Raw genomic sequence first — 22,433 nt, 5'->3', positions numbered from 1 at the left:
ATGCTAAGTGAAATAAGTCACATAGAGAAAGACAGATACCATATGTTTTCACTCTTATGTGGAGCCTGAGAAACTTACCAGAAGACCATGGGGGAAGGGAAGGAAAAAAAAAAAAAGAAAGAAAGAAAGGTTAGAGAGGGAGGGAGCCAAAGAAACTCTTAAAAACTAAGAACAAACTGAAGGTTGATGGGCGGTGGGAGGGAAGTGTGGGTGGGTGAGGGGCACTGAGGAGGGCACCTGTTGGGATGAGCACTGGGTGTTGTAGGGAAACCAATGTGACAATAAATTTCATACTTAAAAAAAAACAGGCCATATTAAATATTCCCCTCTAGTTTTCTTTAATACCCTGCATCTCTGCAAATTGCATGATGATTATTAGCGTCTTAGTCCATTCAGGATGCTATAACAAAAAAAAAATGTAGACTGAGTAGCTTATAAACAACAAAAATGTATTCCCTTCAGTTCTGGAGTCTGGGAAGTGCAAGGTCAAGGCGCCAGCAGATGTAGTGTCTGATGAGAGCTGCCAGGTTCATAGACGGTCATCTTCCTACAACTCCGCATGTGAGGAGGGGTGAGGGATCCCTCTGGGGACTCCTATGTAAGGGCAATAATCCCATTCATGAGCGCTCCACCCTAAGGGTCTAATTACCTCTCTAGGGTCTCACCCCCTAATACCATCACTTTGAAGGTTAAGATTTCAACACAAAAATTTTGGAGAAACAAAAGATTTACTCCATAGCAATTAGAAATGAATCTCTTTAATCAGCTGTTCTCTCCCTGGGTTCAGAGGTGGTGTTTGGGGATTCTTAGAGCTCAGCATAGTGCTGGACACACAGTAAAAACTTAAGAAATATCTGTCAAATACACAAATACGCATCTACCCGGGATATGTGTCTACTGAGCCTTACTATAAAGCCAGTTCATTCATTAAAAACTTACTATGTTCAAAGTGTTCAGCTGCTTAGTTCTGCGGACGAGCTGGAACACTAACATGAGTAAGGTATATCCCGGGCTCTGGAGGAACTCACAGTCAAGTGGCAGAGACAGATATCTAAACAAAAAAATTATAGCATGATGTGATAAGTACTATAACAGAGGCACGCATAGCCTACTAATTGAACCTAAATTATCCTGCATATTTTCCGTCATTCTAAATATACAGAAGATTGAGTTCAAGATAAGTGTGTTGAGTGAATCATGGGAAAACTCCAGAAGCTATGTAGGAGAAGATAAAGATTAAAGCGATTTCACTGAACACAGTAGCTCTGGCCGCCAGCATAGATAACGGCTTTGCCCGGGAGAGATTATAACCCATTCCTAGGCCAGTCATAAAACGATGAGGTACGAAAAGCAGGGGCCCAAGCTGGGCTTGAGTCTACTGTGTGACCTTGGGCTGGCTGGCCATCAGCCTCAATGGGATGTTAGTTACCTTGAAGGTGAAATGGGACTTGGGGTACCTAGGGTGGTGATTGTCTTGCTTCCGAAAACCAGGACATTTACTGAGCCAAAGGAGGAACTGGCCAAGGGTGGCCTCTGAAGACACTGGAGGGAAGCCCCAAGCCCACACAGATATATACTTAACTCATTCCATGGAGCCAACTAGAGCTCTTCAGTGTTGGCAGGTTGGTTACAGGTAGCACAGCGGTAAGAAGGAAATCAGGCTGGCAGAGCTCAGCATTCTTGGGGTCATGGTGAAAAGGTTGAGAAGTATGGTTTCGTTTCGGCACAAGAGAGAGGCCCCTCCAACTGCAAGTGCTGAGCAAACAAAATCCTAGCGAATCCCCGTCGTGTTAAGCTGCAAGGTCAGTAGACCTTGTCTGCATTCCACTTGCCTCTTAACTTGCACCCGGCCATTTTGAGATGGCTCATTCCCTTGAAAGCTGATATGCCTCCACACGCCTTTCAACCTCCCTTAACTTCGCCCACTCTTCAGTCAATAGTCCCATCCTTAAATTCCCATCTGAGAAGGTGACCGTTTCCTGCCGGAACCCTACCTGATGGGGCCAACCAAACTGTGAGCTCTTCCAGGGGTGTCTGGGACACCTCCGGGACCTCAGAACTATTCGTGGTTGTAAGCAAATTCCAGATGCTAACGAATATTTGTTTGCAAGGATCAATTCTAGTATTGTGGTATTCTTAATATCTACCTAGGGGGTCTTGAACCCGTGGTTCTCCCGACCATTACCCACCTCATCACCTAGAGCTGGTTGTGTTTTCCTAGAACCCTGCTGCCTCTGACTCAGTGTCACATCATTGACTTCTAAAGGACTCTCCCCAGTAAAAAGAGAGTGATTCTGGAAATAAATAAATTAACAAATGTGTGTGATGTGCACTTGGAGCCAAGGTGCAGGGGGAGCAGGCTCTTATTTTCAGTGCATTTTGCTCCCCTACGAGCCTTTGTCCATTTGCTATACATGCAGCTAAGAGCTGAGTTAGAATGAAGCATTTCACTCATTGGGTTATTTATACCCCATCCCGGCACATTTGTTTTCTTAGAGGGCACTGCAACTACTCTGCTTTTTAAAAACTAGAACATTCGTTGGAGACCCCTTCTGAAGTCTCTTGGGTGAGAACATGTGTGAGTTTCCAGCTACCAACGTCAACTCTGAAAAGCAGAAGAGTCTTATCCTTTTTTTTTTTTTTTGGTCTAGCAGAACTTTCCTGGCCCACCACTCTACTCTGCCTGTTGCACTGGGACACCTCCTTCAGGCCCACCTTACGCTTTGGCCTCCAGGTTTGTTTTCACAGTGGAATGCAGTGTTCTGTGGTGATCTTCTTGAACTCACTCAAAGGAGAGAAGTTCTCTGTTGGCAGTTTTGAAGAGGCATTTTCAATCCAGAGGCCAAAGCAGCTTCCTGTTTACAAGCTTGAAATTGACACATTGTTTTAAAAGTTCAGGGCAGGAAAGAACCTTTTGAGGTCAGTTAATTCAACCTCTTTCATCTTTTAGATGAGAAAATTAAAGCTCAGAGAGGTGAAGGCACTTACCCCAAATCACAGACCTATTAATAGGGGAGCAGTGACTAGAATACATGTCTCCCAATCAAGCCAGGGAGCTCTCACTGTCTTTTGAATTGCTTTGTTCTGTACCCAAGTTCTAGAATTTTCAGGTGAATTTTTCTCGCTTGAATTTGTGCATCACTTGATTATGTGAGGTCTGATGAAGTTATTAAAGAAAAAGTATCTACTCATAAATGCCTTTTTCAGGGGTGCCTGGGTGGCTCAAGTCATGATCTCCCAGTTGTGAGACTGAGTCCCACATTGGGCTCTGTGCTGGGCATGGAACCTGCTTAGGATTCCCTCTCTCCCTCTCTCTCTGCCCCTACCCCACCTCTTCTAAATAAATAAATAAATGAATGAATGAATAAATAAATAAAATCTATAAAAAAAAAGAAAAAGAAAGAAAGAAAGGAAGGAAGGAAGGAGGGAAGAAAAGAAAGAAAGAAAGAAAAAAAGAAAGAAAGAAAGAGAAAAAAATGCCTTTTTCAGACTCCATGTCAGATTTCATGTATTTTGCAAACACCATGTTAATCAGACTTAAGTTTTTTCATAAGAGAACTCAGATACTGCCAACAGATTTTTTCCTTCTAAATGAATTGGCATACTTAAGAAACATATTCAATACTGACCAATCGGCACATTCTAGTTTCAATCTTTTCGGCACACTCTAATTTCAATCTTTTGGGCACACTCTAATTTCAATCTTTTGAAATTTCTCGTGTGAATTTCTGCTTTCCTGGGAAATTCACCAGAAGAGGATCAGCAGTTAAGCTCTGGTTATCTTGTTTTGGCAGTCTGTATAGAAATACGTATGAGTCATATATAGTCATATACAGAACCTGCACTTTGATTTGCTGATTTTCTATCTAATAATTATATGATTTGCTGAAAGGGGGTGTTGACATCCCTAACAATAATTATGGATTTGTGTATTACTCTTTTCAGCTCTATCAGATTTTGCCGTTAGGTATCTAATACTCTTGTTTGGGGCATACATCCTTAGGATTGCTATGTCTTCCTGGTGATTAGGAATTATCATTATGCAATGTCTTTCTTTGTTTCTAATAAGTTTCTTTGCTCATATAAGGTCTACCTTATCTGATATTAATATTGCCATTCCTTCTTTTTTCTTTAAATTTTTTTTTTTCAACGTTTTTTATTTATTTTTGGACAGAGAGAGACAGAGCATGAACGGGGGAGGGGCAGAGAGAGAGGGAGACACAGAACCGGAAACAGGCTCCAGGCTCCGAGCCATCAGCCCAGAGCCCGACGCGGGGCTCGAACTCACGGACCGCGAGATCGTGACCCGGCTGAAGTCGGACGCTTAACCGACTGCGCCACCCAGGCGCCCCATCCCATTCCTTCTTTTTTAAGTTAATGTTTACGTAGTTACATTTTTTGATCCTTTTACTGACCATCTACCAATTTTGTTGAAATTAAAGTGAATTTTGTAAAGTTTTTATGTATTTAAGTAATCTCTACACTCATCACAGGGCTCCATCCAGTTCATGACCCTGAGATTAAGAGCCACACACCCCTTCAACAGAGCCAGCCAGGCGACCCTAAAGTGAATTTCTTATAAATAACATAGATGGGTTGTGGGTGTTTTTTTTTTTTATTTTTATTTTAAACTCACTGTGCCAATCTCTGCTTTTTAATTGGCATATTTAGACCATTTACATTTAAGGTAGTTGTCTACCATCTAATTACTTGTTATGACTTGTTTCCTCTATTTCTTGCACCTCTGTTCCTCCTTTCCTTCCAGTGTATTGTGTATGTTTTTAGTATTCTATCTTGATTGAATTATAGCGGTTTTGAGTGTATCTATTTGGAAGTTTTCTTAATGGTTGCCCTGGGTATGGCAATATACACATGTGACTTATTAGAGTCTATTATTATTAACATTTTGCCATTTCAAATGACGTGTGGACTCCTTGCTTCCATTTTAGTTCCTATACTTCTCCCACTTTTAAATATCATAGTCTTAAACATCAGATAGTATTGTAATTTTTGTTGTACTCATTAAATATGATTTACAGAGATCGTGACAAGAGTTAGTCTACTGTATGTATCATACTTTTGCTCTTTACATTGTTCTTTCATCCTTTCCAATGCTTCCAATTTCCCTCCTTTATCATCATCTTTCGGTTTGAATTACCATTGGCCCTTGAACAATGCTGAGGTGAGGAATGCCAATCCCCAGCCGTCTGCATACAGCTGTCGACTCTTTAGAAACGTAACTGCTAATAACCTACTGTTGACTGGAAGCCTTACCAATAACTGCCAATTGACAAGCATTATGTATATGTTATATATTGTGCTCTTACAATAAAGCAGGCCAGAGGGAAAAATATCACTAAGAAAATCATAAGGACGAGAAAATACTTTTATAGTACCGTTCATATACTTATTGAAAACAGTCCACATATAGATAGGCTGGGCCACCGAAAGACAGCAGTGAGGGTGGGCCTGGCCCCAGCATGGCGATGTTCCTCTCCTGTTGGCCCCAGCTCAGCTGTATCAGCTGTTGGTTGGGCCCAAAGCTGGCAAGAGCAGCGTAGAGGAATAGTACGGTTGCCACTTCTGCCTACAAGTATACCATCAGCCCATAACTGTGGCCATTTGTGAGTGCCCAAGGAGGCCTCAGAGCCAGAGCACCACATGGGGAAGGGTCCATGCCCAGCCCAGGTGGGGCCTGAAGCTCCAAGCTTGCCCAGAGCAGCTTCCACAAGCTAGTGTATGGAGAACACGGGACAGAGACATCAGGGGCTCAGGCTCCCTACCTACTGTGGTCCCTGCCCTCTGTGCCATTCCCCTGCTCGGCCTAGCCTCCCTCCTGCCAGCCCCGAGCACTTCACCCAACCACCCTGTTGGCACGGGGAAACCTGCAGCTCTGGTCCAGGGGCCCCCAGGGGCTTCTGACAGCCTTGGTCGGCCTCCCTGTGTCTCAGGGGCCAGCAGACAGGGCCTCTGCCCCAGTTGCCTTTGATCTGGTCCTGTGGAGACTCGGGTGCCCAGCTGTAAATTAACATTTTGTGGCTTCTGCTGTCAACTCTTAAAAAAAAAACTCTACATAGAAGTGAACCTGGGCAGTTCAAACTGGTGTTTTCAAGGGTCAATTATATTTCCTTTCACCATTTTCTGAAGGCAAGACCGCTAGCAACAAAATTCTTTAGTTTTCCTTCATCTGAGTTTTCCTTCATCTGAGAATGCCTCTATTCCCCTTTCATTCCTGAAGACTTTTGTAAGATGTAGAATTTACCATTGACAATATTTTTGTTTTCTTCTTCGAAAAATGTGTGGGACACCTGGGTCGCTCAGTCGGTTAAGCAGCCGACTTTGGCTTAGGTCATGATCTCATGGTTTGTGGGTTCGAGCCCCATGTCAGGCTCTGCACTGACAGCTCAGAGCCTGGAGCCTGCTTCAGATTCTGTGGCTCCCTCTCTCCCTGCCCCTCTCGCAGTTGTGCGCGCATGCATTCTTTCTCTCTCTTTCTCAAAATTAAATAAACATTTCAAAAACATTTTTAAAAAGGAGAAAAAGAAATCTATATAAAAAAAAGAAAAATGTACAACTTCCTCTGGCCTTCATGGTTTCAGATGAGAATTTTTTTTTTTAATGTTTTAATTATTTTTAAGACAGAGAGAGACAGAGCGTGAGTGGGGATGGGGCAGAAAGAGAGGGAGACACAGAATCTGAAGCAGGCTCCAGGCTCTGAGCTGTGCGTACAGAGCCCGATGCGGGGCTCGAACTCACAAACTATGAGATCATGACCTGAGCCGAAGTCGGATGCTTAACCAACTGAGCCGCCCAGGCACCCCGAGAAATGTGTTTTTATTTGAATTTGTGTTCCTTATCGTTGATGTGTTGTTTCTCTCTGGTTGCTTTGATGACCTTGTCTTTAGTTTTTAGGCATTTAGTTATGATATGTTGTGGCCTGGATTTCTTTGGGCCTATCAGATTTGGAGAATTGTTCAATTTCTTAAATCTGTAGATTTATGTCCTTCACCAAATTTGAGAAATTGTCAGCCATTATTCTTTTTAAATACTCGTTCATTCCAACTCGTTTTCTACTCTCCTTCTGGGACTTCGGCAATACGAATTTTGGAAAATTTTGTTATTATCCCCACAGTTCCCTGAGGCTCTGTTTATATTTTTCCAGTCCACTTTCTGTTTTTCGTATTGAGTAAATTCTATTAATTGGTCCTCAAGTTCATCGATTTGATCCTCTGTTATCTCTACCCTATTACTGAGCCCACCCTATTACTGTTTGTTTGCTTTTTTATTTCTGTTATTGTATTTTTCAGTTCCACAATGTCAACTTGGTCCTTTTTAATAACTTCTATTTCTTTGCCAATGGTTTTTATTTTTCATTTGTTTCAGGAGAATTCATAATTGCTCTTTAAGGCATTTTGATAATAACTCCTTAAAATCTTTGTCAGATAATTCCAATATCTGTTTCTCCGTTGGTGTCAGTTTATTGCCATTTTTCATTCAAGTCGTACTTTTCCTGGTTCTTGGTGTGGCCAGTGATCTTCATTTAATCTTAGACATTTTGATTATTATCTTAAGGGACTCTGAGTCTTATTTAAATCTTTTATTTTAGCACTCAGGGCCCGGCTTGACTTTTGTAGGCGCTGGTTCCAACGATAACTTAATTTCTTGAGACTTCGTAATGCTACTTTGATGTGCTTTGTTGATCTGGTGCCACTGCAGCTCGCTCCTAGTATGACAGCCAAAAATATCTCCAGACATTTCCAAAAGTCCCCTGGAAAGAATAACATCGCCAGCTGAGGAGCACTGCTTGGCAGAAGCCAGAAGTATTCAATGTCCCCGGTGTGGGACAGGCCGTGATCCTGTGGGGAGGGGAGGATATATTCTTCCCCAGAGCCTCATGGGAGAACTTCAGGATCCCAGTCTGCGTTTGTGTGCACCCGCTGCTCCAGCCTGGTATGAAGAAAAGGCTTTATTTGCCTGTTACTCCATTTGTTGAAACTTGTACTCAGGGAGGAGATTGACAATGCTTCCTGCAATGAAACAGGATTTGATTTCCTGTATAACCCAGCTCAAAGGCTAATCTAGCCGGAGACAAACAAGTGGCCTTTATTATGGAATTAGAGCTATGAAGTTTCAAGGTGAAATCCTCTTAGCACTACATATATACGTGTGCATATTTATATCTTCTCCTTTAAGACCTGTTGCCAAAGATCGTTATCAGTTATATCCTTTTTGCTTGTTAGTTGGTTTTCTTCTTATTTCTGCATTGCTGAAATGACATTACATGACCTTTTGAGAGTTTTTGCTTTTCTGCCTGGAAACATGGGGCAGTGTTTCATAAAAGTGAGGAAAATGTTGCTGTGCTTTTAAAAATCCCCTTAACTTAAAAAAAAAACAAAAAATTGCCAGATTGTTTATTGCAGACTTGACTCATTTGGTCAAAAAGAATTGTTTTGGCTAATCGTTTACCTGGCTGCCCTCTGAATAGAAATGCTATCCTCAGAGTAGGTGAAAATTACATGAAACCTCAGAGAATTCGTGTTAACCAAATGGCTGAAACTTAAGGTCAAATCTGTTGGCCTCCTAGGCATTTTCTCCCTGCCAAGCAAGTCTAAATTATTACATGTTAATTATTTAGCTGGAAACGCTTCACATTATCTGGTTAGTGGAGGTTTCTCTATGGCCGCTAGGCAATTTGCACCGTTCTCCACCAGAACGTTCACGGCATTTGGGGCTACTTAAAGTGAATCCAGCCTTTAGTGATGTCACAAATAAAGCACACACCAGTACAGAAGAAAATCAGCCTCTTCCTGTTACCTTCGACAAAGGTAGATTTCTCTGAAACGTGGCCTGCTCAGGATAAGAATGTTTTATAGACTGTCAGCTCCTGGAGACAGACGTACAGCTGGTTCCCAGCTGATTGGAGGAAATGTCTCCTTCGGACTCTTGACTTTTGTTTTGTGTTGTTTTGTTTTGTTTTTCAATATATGAAATTTATTGTCGGACTCTTTACTTTGGTACCGACCCTTTGTATACTTGTCTTCAAAGAGGTCAAAACTTTTGTGCACAGGGCGCCTGGGTGGCTCAGTCGGTTGAGCGTCCGACTTTGGCTCAGGTCATGATCTCGCGGTTTGTGGGTTCGAGCCCCGCGTCGGGCTCTGTGCTGACGGTTCGGAGCCTGGATCCTGCTTCGGATTCTGTGTCTGCCTCTCTCTGCTCCTCCCCCACTCATGCTCTGACTCTCTCTCCTTCAAAAATAAATAAACATTGGGGCGCCTGGGTGGCTCAGTCGGTTAGGCGACCGACTTCGGCTCAGGTCATGATCTCGCGGTCCGTGAGTTCGAGCCCCGCGTCGGGCTCTGTGCTGACGGCTCAGAGTCTGGAGCCTGTTTCGGATTCTGTGTCTCCCTCTCTCTCTGACCTTCCCCCATTCATGCTCTGTCTCTCTCTGTCTCTAAAATGAATAAACGTTAAAAAAAAAAATTAAAAAAAAATTAATTAATTAATTTAAATAAATAAATAAATAAACATTAAAAAAAAAAAAACAAACTTTTGTGCACAGTATTCTACCTGCTCCCCTTCTCTGTCCACCTTCCAGGAGTCAGAGGAAATCTTGCGAAAAGCATCTGGAGAAGTCCTAATGGAAAATACATGAAGTACAGCCACCTGTCTTCAAGGCTGTCCTCAGACCAAGAAGCCTCCTTGCCAATGAACTTACTTGAGGTGCAAGAAGCTGACTTTTTCCCCCTGTTTTTGGAAACAATGATTACTTCACTGAAGGCCTAATGACATCCTCCCCCACCACAGTAGTAACGTAAAAAGAGTTTTTGTGTATGTATGTATATATATATATATATATATATATATATTTTTTTTTTTTTTTTGGCTCTTCAGTGGCATTAGTGTGAGCATCGGTTGCCCCAAGAGCTCAGAGAGAACATGCTAGGTCTAGAAGCCCTGGGATCAAGGGCCGAGTAGAAAAATCCAGCCCTCAGTCCTGACACTGCTCTTGGTCCGTTACCGCCTGCCAGCGGTGACGTCATTGTGGGGACGTTATCAGAAAGAGGGTGACAGAGGAAATGTCTGAAAGCTGCCGGGTGATTTCAAAGACTCTCGAATTGCTTTCTGTCATTTCGGTGAGGCTGCCAGCCTGCAGCTAAATGTTTACTTCTAAAGAAGTACGGCCTCCAAAGCAAAGCAAGGCAAACTGCCTTCATGCAATGGCCAGGAGCTCCAAAATCAGCGTGCCTTACTTCACGTCCTGGTCTCACTTCTTCCCACCTGTGTGTCTGTGAGCAAACTCGTGGAACTTTCTGTGTCTCTGTTTCTGCGGCTGTAAAGTGGAGATAATGGTGCACAAGTCATAGTGTTTCCAGTCGGGTCGACTGAAACAGTACGTGTGAAATGCGAAAGAGAGAGACTAGAAGATGGTACGTATTCCATAAGCGTGAGGTCTCATAGAAAGTCCCTGGACAACGTCTGTCCTCGCAGCCACCATCTGATCAGAATGCGCATCTGAAGCACAAGCACCTAAGCACCAGGAAGTGTGTTTGCAGTGGCAACTTCTGCTATGTATCTTTGCTGAATGGCATGGTATTAACAGGCTGTCTATTCCAAGCAGCCTGAGTTCTTTCCAAAACACATTGATGGGAACAATTTTCAAATGTATTTCAGAGTTGTCTTCAGGGCCACATTAGCTTTTAAACTGAAGAGAAGTTGTTACCCTTGACCTGGGGCTTTCCATTCAAACTTTAATGACCAGTAATTTCCCAACGTCCCTGCTAAGTTTGTTAGGAATTGAAAAGAGCAACTGAAATTGACCTAACATCTGATGTTTACAAATTATCACTACCTCTCTCTTGAGAGAGACAGACAGACACACACACACACACACACACACACACACAGATACACATGCAGGTTCATGTGGGCAAGGAAAGGTAGGAGGAAAAGCAAACACTCAGCCCTGAGCTGCTGTCTTTGATTTAATTAAGGGGGTGCTAAGTGACCATCAGAAAAGTCTTCTGGTAGCACAGAGAAATATGGAAACAATTCAAATATGCCTGACTGTTTACCAAATTTTGAAGCTTGAAAAAGCTGATTTTGAAAGCATAGCCCAAATCCTGTCTAGATAAAACTATTTTCTTCTAAGGAAATCGGATGGTAGGAGTGACTGTTAGTCAATGGTGAAGGGAAATGTACATGACCCTAATGGACTACAGAGAGGCCTGCAGAGAATCCTGGGAGTTCTCTGTGTTTGTGAGGTAGAGAAACAGCCCTCAGCACCTCCAAGTTCACAGACATGGAAGAAAAGGGAAGATGATGCTTGGGCCCCCTGGTTTCTCTGCCCTTATACCCCTTTTCTCAGCTCAGCAGAGAGACATTGGGAAGCTGATCATTCACCAGCCCCAAAGAAAATAGTGTCCTGTATCCATTCTCAGAGTTCCTGAAAGGGTGCACTGTGACCATCCTCGGTGAGCTTCCATTGAACAGACCAAACCAGGATGTTCCGACCTCCTATCCTGGATGAGTGTTATGGACTGTCAACATTCGCATATTGAAACCCCAACGCCCCAGGTAATGGTATTTGGAGACAGGAGCCTTTGAAAGGTAATTAGGTCATGAGGGTGGACATCTCGTGATGGGATTGGAGCTCTTATAACAAGAGGCTGGAGAGAGTTTGCTTCCTCTCTCTGCTTTCTGTCGTGTGAGGAGACAATGAAAATACAGCCTTCTGCAAACCAGGAAGTGAGTTCTCACCAGTCACTGGATCTGTTGGTACTTTAATCATGAACTTTCATCTCCAGAACTGTTGGTTGAGCCACCCAGTGTTTTTGTTATACAGTCTGAACTAAGAAATGGGTGTACCCATTCCACCTTCCCTCCATTTCTTTAGGTGGGAAGAGCTGGTTGACAATGTGAGACAAGAAGACGGTGGATCCATTTGGCTGGTGTGGAATGAGCCTAGATGGAGGTTAGAGCCAAGAGCTCCATCAGCTGCCTAAAGAAAGAAGAAAGATAAGGAAGGGAATGGAACTTATACTTCGAAGAGCTGAAATTATCATTGCTAAACATTGGCCATTTACAATTATTGTAATGTGTGATTTGCATTAATTTCTTAAAACAAATATATCACCCATATAAATTATAAGTGCTAATGCTTATTAAGCACATTAATGACCCAAGCACGTACAAAACACTTCATGCATATTCTATCATTTTTTCTTTCCTACGGACCTCTAAAGCAAGTATTTTGGTGCCATTTTAAAATTCAAGAAGCCATATCCAAGTATATGGGTGTTTAAATAATGTGTCCAAGGATACAATAACAAATTGCAGAACTGGGACTTGAAGTCATTACTACCTGAATCAGAGACCTACTGTCATCTGGGGACTCCATGCACTTTCTTTGCAACTATTCCATAAATGTAAAATCATTCCAAAATAAAAAAGGTTATTTGAAAAAAAAAACATTATCTAAGTTGCCCTACTATTCTATCTTTCCAAATAACTTATAAAAGTTTTGGTTGGTTTATATGCTATATTTCTCAGAAATTTTGAAAAATAGTGTGTTATATTTTCACCTGGGGATCCTTCTAGCATCTACATTCCCAATGTATTTTGTACTTCTTCATGTAAAGCACTTAGAAGAGAGAGTTTGTCACTTATCAATGGGAGAAGATATTTGCAAATGATGTATCTGATAAATGGTTATTATCCAAAATCTTATCTTATCTTGAGAACTTGTCAAACTCAACACCCCAAAAATGAATAATCCAGTTGAGAAATGGGCAGAAGACATGAATAGACACTTTTCCAAAGAAGACATCCAGATGGCCAACAGATACATGAAAAGATGCTCAACATCACTCATCATCAGGGAAATACAAATCAAAGCCACGAGGAGATACCACCTCACATCCGTCAGAATGGCTAAAGTTAACAACACAAGAAACAATAGGTGTTGGTGAGGATGTGGAGAAAGGGGAACCCTCTTGCACTGTTGGTGGAAATGCAAATTGGTGCAGCTGCTCTAGAGAACAGTATGGAGGTTCCTCAAAAAAAAAAAACAAAAAAAAAAAACAAAAAATAAAAACAAACCCTAAAACCTAAAAATAGAATTACCATGAAATCCAACAATTGTACTACCAGGTATTTTCCCAAAGATATAAAAATACAGTCTCATACTCAGCCATCAAAAAGAACGAAATCTTGCCATTTGCAGTGACGTGAGTGGAGCTAGAATGTATTATGCTGAGACAAAGAAGCCAATCAGAAAAAGAAAAAAAGTCAATCATACAGTTTCACTCATACGTGTAATTTAAGAAACAACACAGATGAACCTATGGGAGAGGGGAGAAAGAAGGGAGAGGGACACAAACCACAAGAGACTCTTCACAATAGAGAACAAACTGAGGGTTGACGGAGTTTGTTGGGTGAGGGACGGGCTAGATAGGGGAAGGGTACACTTGTTGTGATGAGCACTGGGTGCTGTACGTAAATAATGAATCACTGACTTTCCACTCCTGAAACCAATATTGCATTGTATGTTACCTGTAAGGGATTTTCTCTCTCTCTCTTTCTCTCTCTCTCTCTCTCTCTCTCTCTCTCTCTCTCTGCCCCTCCCCTGCTCATGTGCTCTCTCTCTCTCTCAAAATAAACATTAAAAATTAAAAAAAAAAAAAAAGAATCAGTGAACACATTAAACTCCCCCCACTAGACTGAGAAGGACTCCAGAGGAGAGACCATAGCAGGGGCTCACTATTTTATAAAACAAATAAATCCCTTTGCTCACAATTTGATCTTTCAGCAATGAATCATCAGGTCGACAGGCAGTTTGTTTCTGTTTCTTTTTCTAACTTGCCTTTCCCCTGGCCGGGTGGGGGGGGCGGGGAGGGGGACGTTTCTTATGCCGTGTCCCCATTTCCACTCAATACCAACAGTGGTTATAAATTCGTGGGATCTAGGAAGAGTGAGGGCATAGCTCCAGAAGCCTGATGCGTCAGGAAATGTGGGCTCTGGAAACAAAAGTGCTCGCTGTGACTTTGCTGAACCAGCACACTCTGTGCGTTCACCGAGATGGCAGGAGCATCACATGTTTGCTCAACCAACTGGTGAGGGCTAGGGCACTGTTTTAAAAGATGTCAGTTCTAGGTAATTGCAGGAAATATCCTCTAGCTCAGCACCATTCAGCAGAACTTTCTGCCCTGGCAGGGATTTATAGATCTGTGCCGTCTAATAAGGTAGAGTGGGAATAGATGGTCACCAATGCAACCACAGAATTGGGTAAAACCACCACCCAGCTTTATTACAGGGTGACCATTCTCGGGAGCATGACCTTGGGTCAGAGGATGGGGAAATAGGAGTGTGGTTGTGGGTGGGGGTGTAGATGCATATAGACATTAACACCAGGTTTTTATATACGGAGCTAAACACTTAGAATTGGTTTTCCTTTTTCTCTCTCTTGTCTGGGGTATGTTTGTTTTCAAAAAACTATTATCCTTAGATTATCCTTTAGAAATCACACCTTTTTAATCTAGTACCTCCAAAGAGTTATTTTTGAATTCTTGCCTCATTAACAACTGTGCCATTTCCCCTCCCTGAAAAAGCAATCGTTTAAATTGGATGTCCTGGTTCATGGTTAACAGTGAGACTGAGGTCAGGTATAAATCTTGGTCCCAAGGTAAAATTGTTACTGGGGCATCAAAAACACCGCAAGCATCATATGACCTCTAACTATACATTCTGCTATTCGCCGCAGGTATATAATTGGCAGTGTGAAGAAGGATGCATAATTTGCTTCCTAGAAACCTCTTAGGCTCCAGCAGATAGACTCTAAATAGTTGTGCCTGCTCCTCAAATCCTAAACACATCCAGAACCGCCTGTATCCCAGCATGAAAACAGGGCACTGTTCAGAAAGGAGGATCCTAAATCTATTCATTTGATAAGGAGAATGATAGGTACTGTTGAAACAGAAATAAAACATTGTTTCAAATGCAGGTTCTTCATAAAGTCCTATTGCAAAGTTTAAACCTTCACCATTTTCTTTGTTTTGAGGCATGACCTGGACAAATCAATAATTAGTCAGACAATGGAATGTCTTTCTTCATTGCTTATAGGAATTAATTTGGCAAGCTATATAGTTTAAAAGAAAGCATGTTTGTACTAACCATATTTTGTGTACCTAACCCAATGTGTTCAATTGTGCCCTGTGATTACTTTGAAATGCTGCCCACAGCCTATGTCGTTTCAGAGGAAGGAGACTCTCTTGGGTTTTTTGGGAGGCTTTTGTTTGTTTGTTTGTTTTTGTTTTGTTTTGCTTTTTATTTCATATAAGACATATCCTCGAGCATAAATCTATTATTTCTTGCCCATTGAAATCTTGCAGGTCCCGAGAGAAAAGTATTCTGGGAACCATTCTAAATCAAATCCCTGGGGTTTTCTGACCCGGGATCCCTCGGATTTGCTAGTTCAGTTCAACAGGAAAACCTAAGGCAAAGGATCCCCTAAACGGCAAGGCCACACCACAGTACAGAGGGTTTATATCTGCACCTCATCGTACTGTTTTCCTTCCAGGGATACCATGCCTCTCCACCACACCTCATCCCCCCTCTCTTATATGCCTTCAGGGAGGCTTTCTGTTTTCCCAAAGGCCTATCAACTAATTTCCTCTCTGGTAAATAGAGAGTCTAAAGATAGCTGTTGCTCTTGCCTGAATGGCACAACACAGTGGTCAGTGATTTCCCCATCAGCTGGCAGTGTGCGTGTGTGTGTGTGTGTGCGTGCGCGCGCATGTGTGTGTTGGGGTGGGGGGTTGGAGGAGAGGAGGAATGCCTTTTCCTTCTATTGCTCACTCACTCCCAGCTGGAAGTCTTACCACCAAAACCTAGACACCACACTGTATAAATATCTGGGACACTGGGAGGGGAGGCAAGCCAAGCTATAACAGACTCCTCTTCGTTTATTCTTTCTTGGGACACAGGGAAAACTTTTCCCGATTGTAAAGAAGAGAACAAATGAGAGGTGAACGCCTAGGCTTTGAAAGGAACGAGGACGGAGGAAAGGGGACACTTTCCCAACTTCAGGACATGCGGTGTTTCAGGGATGATTCACCGTATGTTCACCTGCAGTGTGGCTAGGTGAGTCGGGCACAGCCCAGCGTGGGTGTGCACACCAGAGCAGCAAGTGGTAGGACAAACCTGGGCTTGCTCTTATTTGTGTCTCCTTGGATCCGTGTGGTCTGGCTGTTCCCCAAAAGGGGTCACTCTGTAGCTGGGTCTACGACACTATGTGTACTTTACCAGGGGCCTTTTGGTAGCCACAGCGCCATATTGATTGGCTAACCTGTGAGTGACTTCAATGGTTTAAAGTTCAGAAAGGTTTTGCTAGATTGCATAAGTCAACGGAGGAGGGTTTGGAGGTGAGGAAGGCCTTGGGCCATTTTGGAAAGTACGGCCTGTTGACACCTGCCTGCTCTCCAGTTTCTGCTTGCAGGTTGTTCGGGCCCAAACGATCATGGTCAGTGCCTAAGGGAGCCAGGGAGCACCATTCACCCTATAGGAGTTGGGTAATAAATACTCAGTTGAGTCGTGTTTGAGAGCAAAAGGAAACAAGATGTCCTGTGTTCCGTTTAAGTCGGGGAAAACGCCAAGTGCAGGATTCGAAGGTGTTCCACTTTTGGATCTCAATTTCTTCAGCGCGCAGGAAGGTCTCCCATCACCCTTTCCTCGTCTCTGACCAAAGTGGTTAAACAGCATTAAACCTCTTCACGTGATTGCACACCAGAACCGTGATTGAGCCAATTATCTGGCAACAAGCTACTGGCACACAAAATAAATGTTCAGACACCCAAGAAGCACGCAGTTCTAAGAAGCCACAAACCCACGTCCCTGGCCAGCCACTACAGGGCACCTTCCCGTCAAGTGTTCATCTGCACACGGCAAAGACCCTCAGATGTCGATTCCAACATGAGGAAACTCCCCCAGGGCTCCCGGTGCCTCCCGAGAAGGGAAATGCAGAACTGGAGACCAAGCCTAACTTCTGGGCACAGGGGATTTCCCGGCCCAGAGCACTGCCGAGCTGAGCCCAGTTCTGTCTAGACCATCGGACACGTTAAGTGGGAACGGGCAATCTAAACGACCCCTTCACCAGGCCACACACTTAACTGTTGCCAGACGAGGAGGACAGTCACCTGCAAGCTATTTCTCTTAAGAGCTGGCCTCAGATCTGTGTTTTTTTGGCACAGCAGCTCTCTTCCTGAATCCGGTCACCGTGACTGGAGATGATGGAAAGCTAAAGGCTCGCTTGCTGATGGGCGGTATAACTCATTGTGCTGATTGAAAAGTAAAGCAAGAAAGGTGTCTCTGGTTTGGGGTGTCTGTGAGGCTGTGAGGCTGAGAGAACGCTGTGAGAGGTGAGCCGGCTGCATACCTGGCAGATGAAGGGTGAAAGTCTTGGTTGCCAGGAAGTTGCGTGGGTGCGGTCACTGGCAAAAGCTACTTTTTTTTTTTTTTTTTTTTTTTTTTTTTTTTGTGAGTGGGAGTTCAGAAGCAACCCACTCCGGAGCTGGCATCGCCCACCCGGAGTAGAAAGTGCAGGAAAAGGGTGAGGGAGAGAGCGCGTGTGAGTGCGTGGGGGTGGCAGTGCGCAAACACAGTAGGACAGGTTTCTACCAATGAAGCGAGGAACGGCTTTTCCTTTTAAAATGTAGCTTCATGGAAGTATAATCGGTATACAAGAAACTGCACGTATTTAATGTGTACCATCTGATGAGTTTGAACACACAGACTCAAAGGAACAGGGGCATCTGATGCCTCCCAAAGTGCTTGTTTTTGTGTCTCTGGGGCTTTTTTGGTGTTGTTTTTGTTTTTTGTTGTGTTTTTTGTTTTGTTTTGTTTGTGGTAAAAACGCTTATCGTGGGATCTACCCTCTTAACAAATTTTAAGGGCACCGTACCATATCGTTAACTGTAGGCACCATGTGATACAGCCGATCTCTGGAACCTACCCACTCAGTGTAACTGAAACCTTGTACCCACGGAACAGCAGCTCCCTGTTCAGAACTGACTTTTCTTTGAACTTCTGTATTACAAAAAGTTCTAAGGGCTCTGGGATCTTCTTCCATGAAGCAAGATGAGTCCACAGTGGTTTTCAAACATTTTTCTAAAGCACCGGAAGCCTCTTTTTTTTTTTTTTTTTAAGTCACACACCAGAGCCCCAAATTATTTAAAAAAAAAAAAAAAAAAAAAAAGATGAAAACAGAGTTGTTTTCTCAGGAGTGGGAGCTGGTCCCAGGACCCAAACCTGATCCTCTTTCCTACAGCCAGGTAGGCCCCAGAGGCCCCAGAGCTTCCCAGAACAAAATTTAATAAACTGGTGGGTAAGTAGAAAGAGGTCTGGCAGATCTGGATTGGGATCCTGACTCTGATGCTTGGGAGCATGGAGACCTTCAGTCATTCACAAACGTATCTGCACCATACTTTCCCCATCTGTAAAATGGGATTAACAACTCTTATGTTACAGACTAGCTCTAAAGACGGGAGAACATGCAACCCAGCACCACCCCTGGCACATGGAATCTTTACACACTTGTTGTGGATGTAATTATTTCCGGGAGACTTTGGGATGAGAGCTACCCACTAGAGGCTAGGAGAGGGAGAGAAAAATGACAGTAAGGAGGCTTCCTTTCGGTCAGAACTCTTAAGGCTGCTACTGTCCTGTTTGGTACTCCTTTCTCAAAAGCATCCAAATGCTTTGCCTGATACCTCTCTTTGAAAACAGGACAGTAAATCAACAACCGATAGAACAGGAGAAAATATCTGTAAATTGCATTTTTTTTTTTTATGTTCTTTTCGAGGGAGAACATGGAAACAGGGGAGAGAGGCAGAAGGAAAGAGAGTATCTTAAGCAGGCTCCATGCCAAGCATGGAGCCCAACACAGGGCTCAATCCCACGACCCTGGGATCATGACCTGAGCCAAAACCAAGAGTTGGACGTTCAACTGACTGAGCCACCCAGGCACCCCTGTAAATTTCATATTTGATTATGAGCCTAATACTCAGAATATTTAAGGAACTCTTACAAATCAAAAAAAGCAACCCAATTTAAAAATAAGCAAAGAACCTGAAGAGTGATTTCTCCAAAGAAGATAGACAAATAGTCAATAAGCACATGAAAAGACACTCAACATTGCTTAGTCATTAGAAAATACAAATCAAAACGACAGTAAGATATCACTCCATATCCGCTAAGATGGCGATAATAATAGAGAAAATAACAAGTGTGGGTGAAAATGTGAAGAAATTAGAACCTTTATACATTGCTGGTGGGAACGCAAAATGGCTCAGCCTCTATGGAAAACAGGTTAGCTGTCCTTCAATAAGTAAAACATAGAATTGCCACATGGCCTAGCGTTTCCACTGTTAGACAGGTACTCAAAGGAATTGGAAAGAAATGTTCAAACAAAAACTTGCACACAATTGTTTATAGCGACACTATTCACAGGATGCAAAAGGTGGAAATAATCTAAATGTCTATCAACTGATGGATGGATAAACTGAATAGTGTATATCCATACAATGGAACATTATTCGCCCGTAAAAGGGATGAAATACTGATCTGTGCCACAATGCGGATGAACCTTGAGAACATTATATGAAGTGAAAGGAGCCAGACACAAAAGGCCACATATTGTACGATTCCATTTACGTGAAATATCCAGAAGATGCAAATCCATAGAGACAAAAAACAGAGCAGTGGTTTCCAGGGGTGGGGGAGGTGGGAATGGGAAATGACTGATAATGGGTACAAGTTCCTTTTAGGGTGATGCAAAGTTCCGGAACTAGATGGTGGTGATGGTTGCACATTATGAATGCGCTCGATGCCACTGAACTGTACATTTTTAAATAATTCAAATGTAAGTTTTCTGTTATGAAAAAGGACAGGACAAGTGTCTATCCAGGCAAAATACAGTCTGTGCATTTTGTAAGCAATTTTGAAGGCTTGGGTTCTCTTTCTCCTTTTGAACGTCTTGCGTGGACACCGCGAAACAGAGCCCTGAAATGCCAGGACATTTGTGCTAAAGAAATACAAATAAATAAATACAAATTTTTAAAAAGCTCACTCTTATTTCAGGGGCCCTTCTTTCCAGAAGGCCAAAGAAAACTGGGCTGGAAAATATGAGTACCCACTCCTCCCTCAAAGGATGATCTAAAAGGGAGAAATTTCAGGAGTCCAGCCCGGACCACACTTGGGCATAACCAAGCACCCCAGCTCACTGTTATGGACGTGGCTACTCTTAGCTTAGTCGAAGATGCCACAGTTCAGTCCTTGGCTTGTTATGTTTCCCGTTAAACGCAGAACCCATTCCCTTGGCTCCTTCCCTAGGAAGGGGACATGTCAGAAACTATTAGGGATACTCTTCAGGATTTCAAATGAGATCAACTCCAGGGCAGGTGTCATGGAATCCCACGGGCTTCTTTTTGGTCCAGATACCAGCATTTTGACCACCTTTGCTATTGTTATTATTTTTAATTGGTGGGGCAATCATTGCACTCCTTTGCACAGCTTTCCTCTGAGTATCGTAAGGCTCCTTACCTCCGTTCCATTTCTTTGCAGCCCTTTTAGCATCCCAAGCTGGAAAAACAAAACTCTTGGTAAGGCAAACTCCCTTCAACCCAGTAAAAGACACCCCCTTAGTGAGGGAAGCACCTGCCTACACACCTGGGATGACCTTGCTTCACATCTGACCTTTACACGTGAATACTCGTCCTATTCTGAGCCAACCAGGATTTGATTTTGTTCTTCTGTCTTTAGTTAATTCCTGCCTCATCATTCAATAGCTTAAATATAGCACCACACTCCATCTTTAATAGTACAGATTTCCAATACACCATCAGAAACAGAAGTAATTAGGAGTGGGAGACATCGGAGACAGATGGGGGGCACATAAGGACCAGTAGGGAAAAGGAAGAACCACCATATTAGTAGAAGTGAATTCTGAAATTCCCAGACTGCCCTCAGACACATAGCAGACCCTGGTAACCACAGGAGCCCTCTGATTCAACTGAAGGGAGGCACAGAGCTGCCTACAATGAAATAACTAATCAGGTCTTTCCTTCCCACATCCATTCAGTAGTACGGTGTGTTGGCACAATGCACAGTCCTTGTTAACCACTCCAGGAAAAGAAAGAGCCACTCACCCTGATTAGCCGTCAGAACTAATTTTCAGCCATGTTATTATATGGTAAAGAGGAAAAAGGAAATCCAAGGAAACTGTGCTTAAGGCCAGTGCCTAATCAGGTTTTTTCCCCTTCATCTGTTTCATACAAAAGCTGCCTAGAATCACTGTGTGAGCCATTAGGTTCCTCTCTTCAAGTGTTAATTAAATGTGATATTTTAAAATATACACTCCTTTCTCCAGGTAGAACAAACTGAGCCCTTTATAAATTGCTCAATGCCCGTTGGTCCCCCCTTGCTGCTCTACTCCATTGCCTTGCACTTCTTATTCCCCTGTTGGGCCACAACTCCAACAGCAATAAGTATAGAGTAATTATTTCTGCCAGAAATATTCCCCCTTACAGGGGCTTGCCTTATTTTGGTTTTGTGTATGTGTGTGCTTGAAAGAAAGGCATATTATAATATCAGGCTTCTTTGTTTTCTCTCTCTTACTACCCACTGGTTTTCCAAGATGTCGTTGGCAAACACAACACCATTTGCTTTTGTTCCCTATACAAATATTTTCCACTTGAGCCCTGTTTCTTACTTACAACTGCTGAGTGTCTTGCTATGGAAAGCAACTGTTCCCAAGTAGTAGGACTGACTGAATACAGTCTGTGTGGTTTTGAGTTAGGAAATATGTACTAAACTTTTGGTCTGAAATGCCTCAGAATCTGGAGCAGCTTATAGTCTCTTGGGTCCTTGAAGGCAACTCAAATGGTAGGCATGTGTGTATGGTGGTGGGAGCTGAGGGCAGATGGGGAGACTTGGAAATTCAATTGATCTGTCTGTTCGAATCATGCAATTATCCACTCAACAGTTGCTGAATGCCTACTACGTATCTGCTACTTCTGAGCAAGTCAGGACCCAACTCTGTATTCATCATACAAATTCTGGGCAAGTTGAGACCCATCTTTGTGTTCATCATACAAAACGAATAAGCTTTGTATCATGCCAACAGACAAATCACGCTATGGTCTCTTACTCCAATAACACAACCAGATTATTTTACGGAGTGCCCAGTTCCTCTCTTGCCAGAGTTCACTGCACCAAGAGACTTTCTGTCCAGGTTAAGGTCATCTAACAAAGCTTCCGATCCTACACTAAGCTGCGACCACAAGGGGTCAGGCAACTGGGAGCCACATGCCTGGATAACATGCACCAGATTTTGCCTTCTTCCAAACCTCCCGCACTCCCCAGAGAGCCTCCAGTTTTTAATT

General features: G+C 43.0%; 1 long non-coding RNA gene across 1 annotated transcript; it reads right to left on the bottom strand.

The window, feature by feature from the left end:
• Window positions 1-945: 945 nt before the first annotated feature.
• LOC131513783 (uncharacterized) lies at window positions 946-3,054 on the bottom strand. Its single transcript, XR_009262787.1, has 4 exons — window positions 2,989-3,054; window positions 2,716-2,855; window positions 1,583-1,755; window positions 946-1,051 (listed from the first exon to the last, which is right to left on the bottom strand). It is a non-coding gene; the product is annotated as an uncharacterized LOC131513783 (long non-coding RNA).
• Between the last annotated feature and the right edge of the window lie 19,379 nt (window positions 3,055-22,433).

The sequence above is a fragment of the Neofelis nebulosa genome, chromosome 6 (genome assembly GCF_028018385.1).
Source record: "Neofelis nebulosa isolate mNeoNeb1 chromosome 6, mNeoNeb1.pri, whole genome shotgun sequence".
NCBI classification, from domain to species: Eukaryota; Metazoa; Chordata; class Mammalia; order Carnivora; family Felidae; genus Neofelis; species Neofelis nebulosa.
Note: the sequence above shows the minus strand (reverse complement) of the source record. Positions and strands in the feature narration are given on the sequence as shown.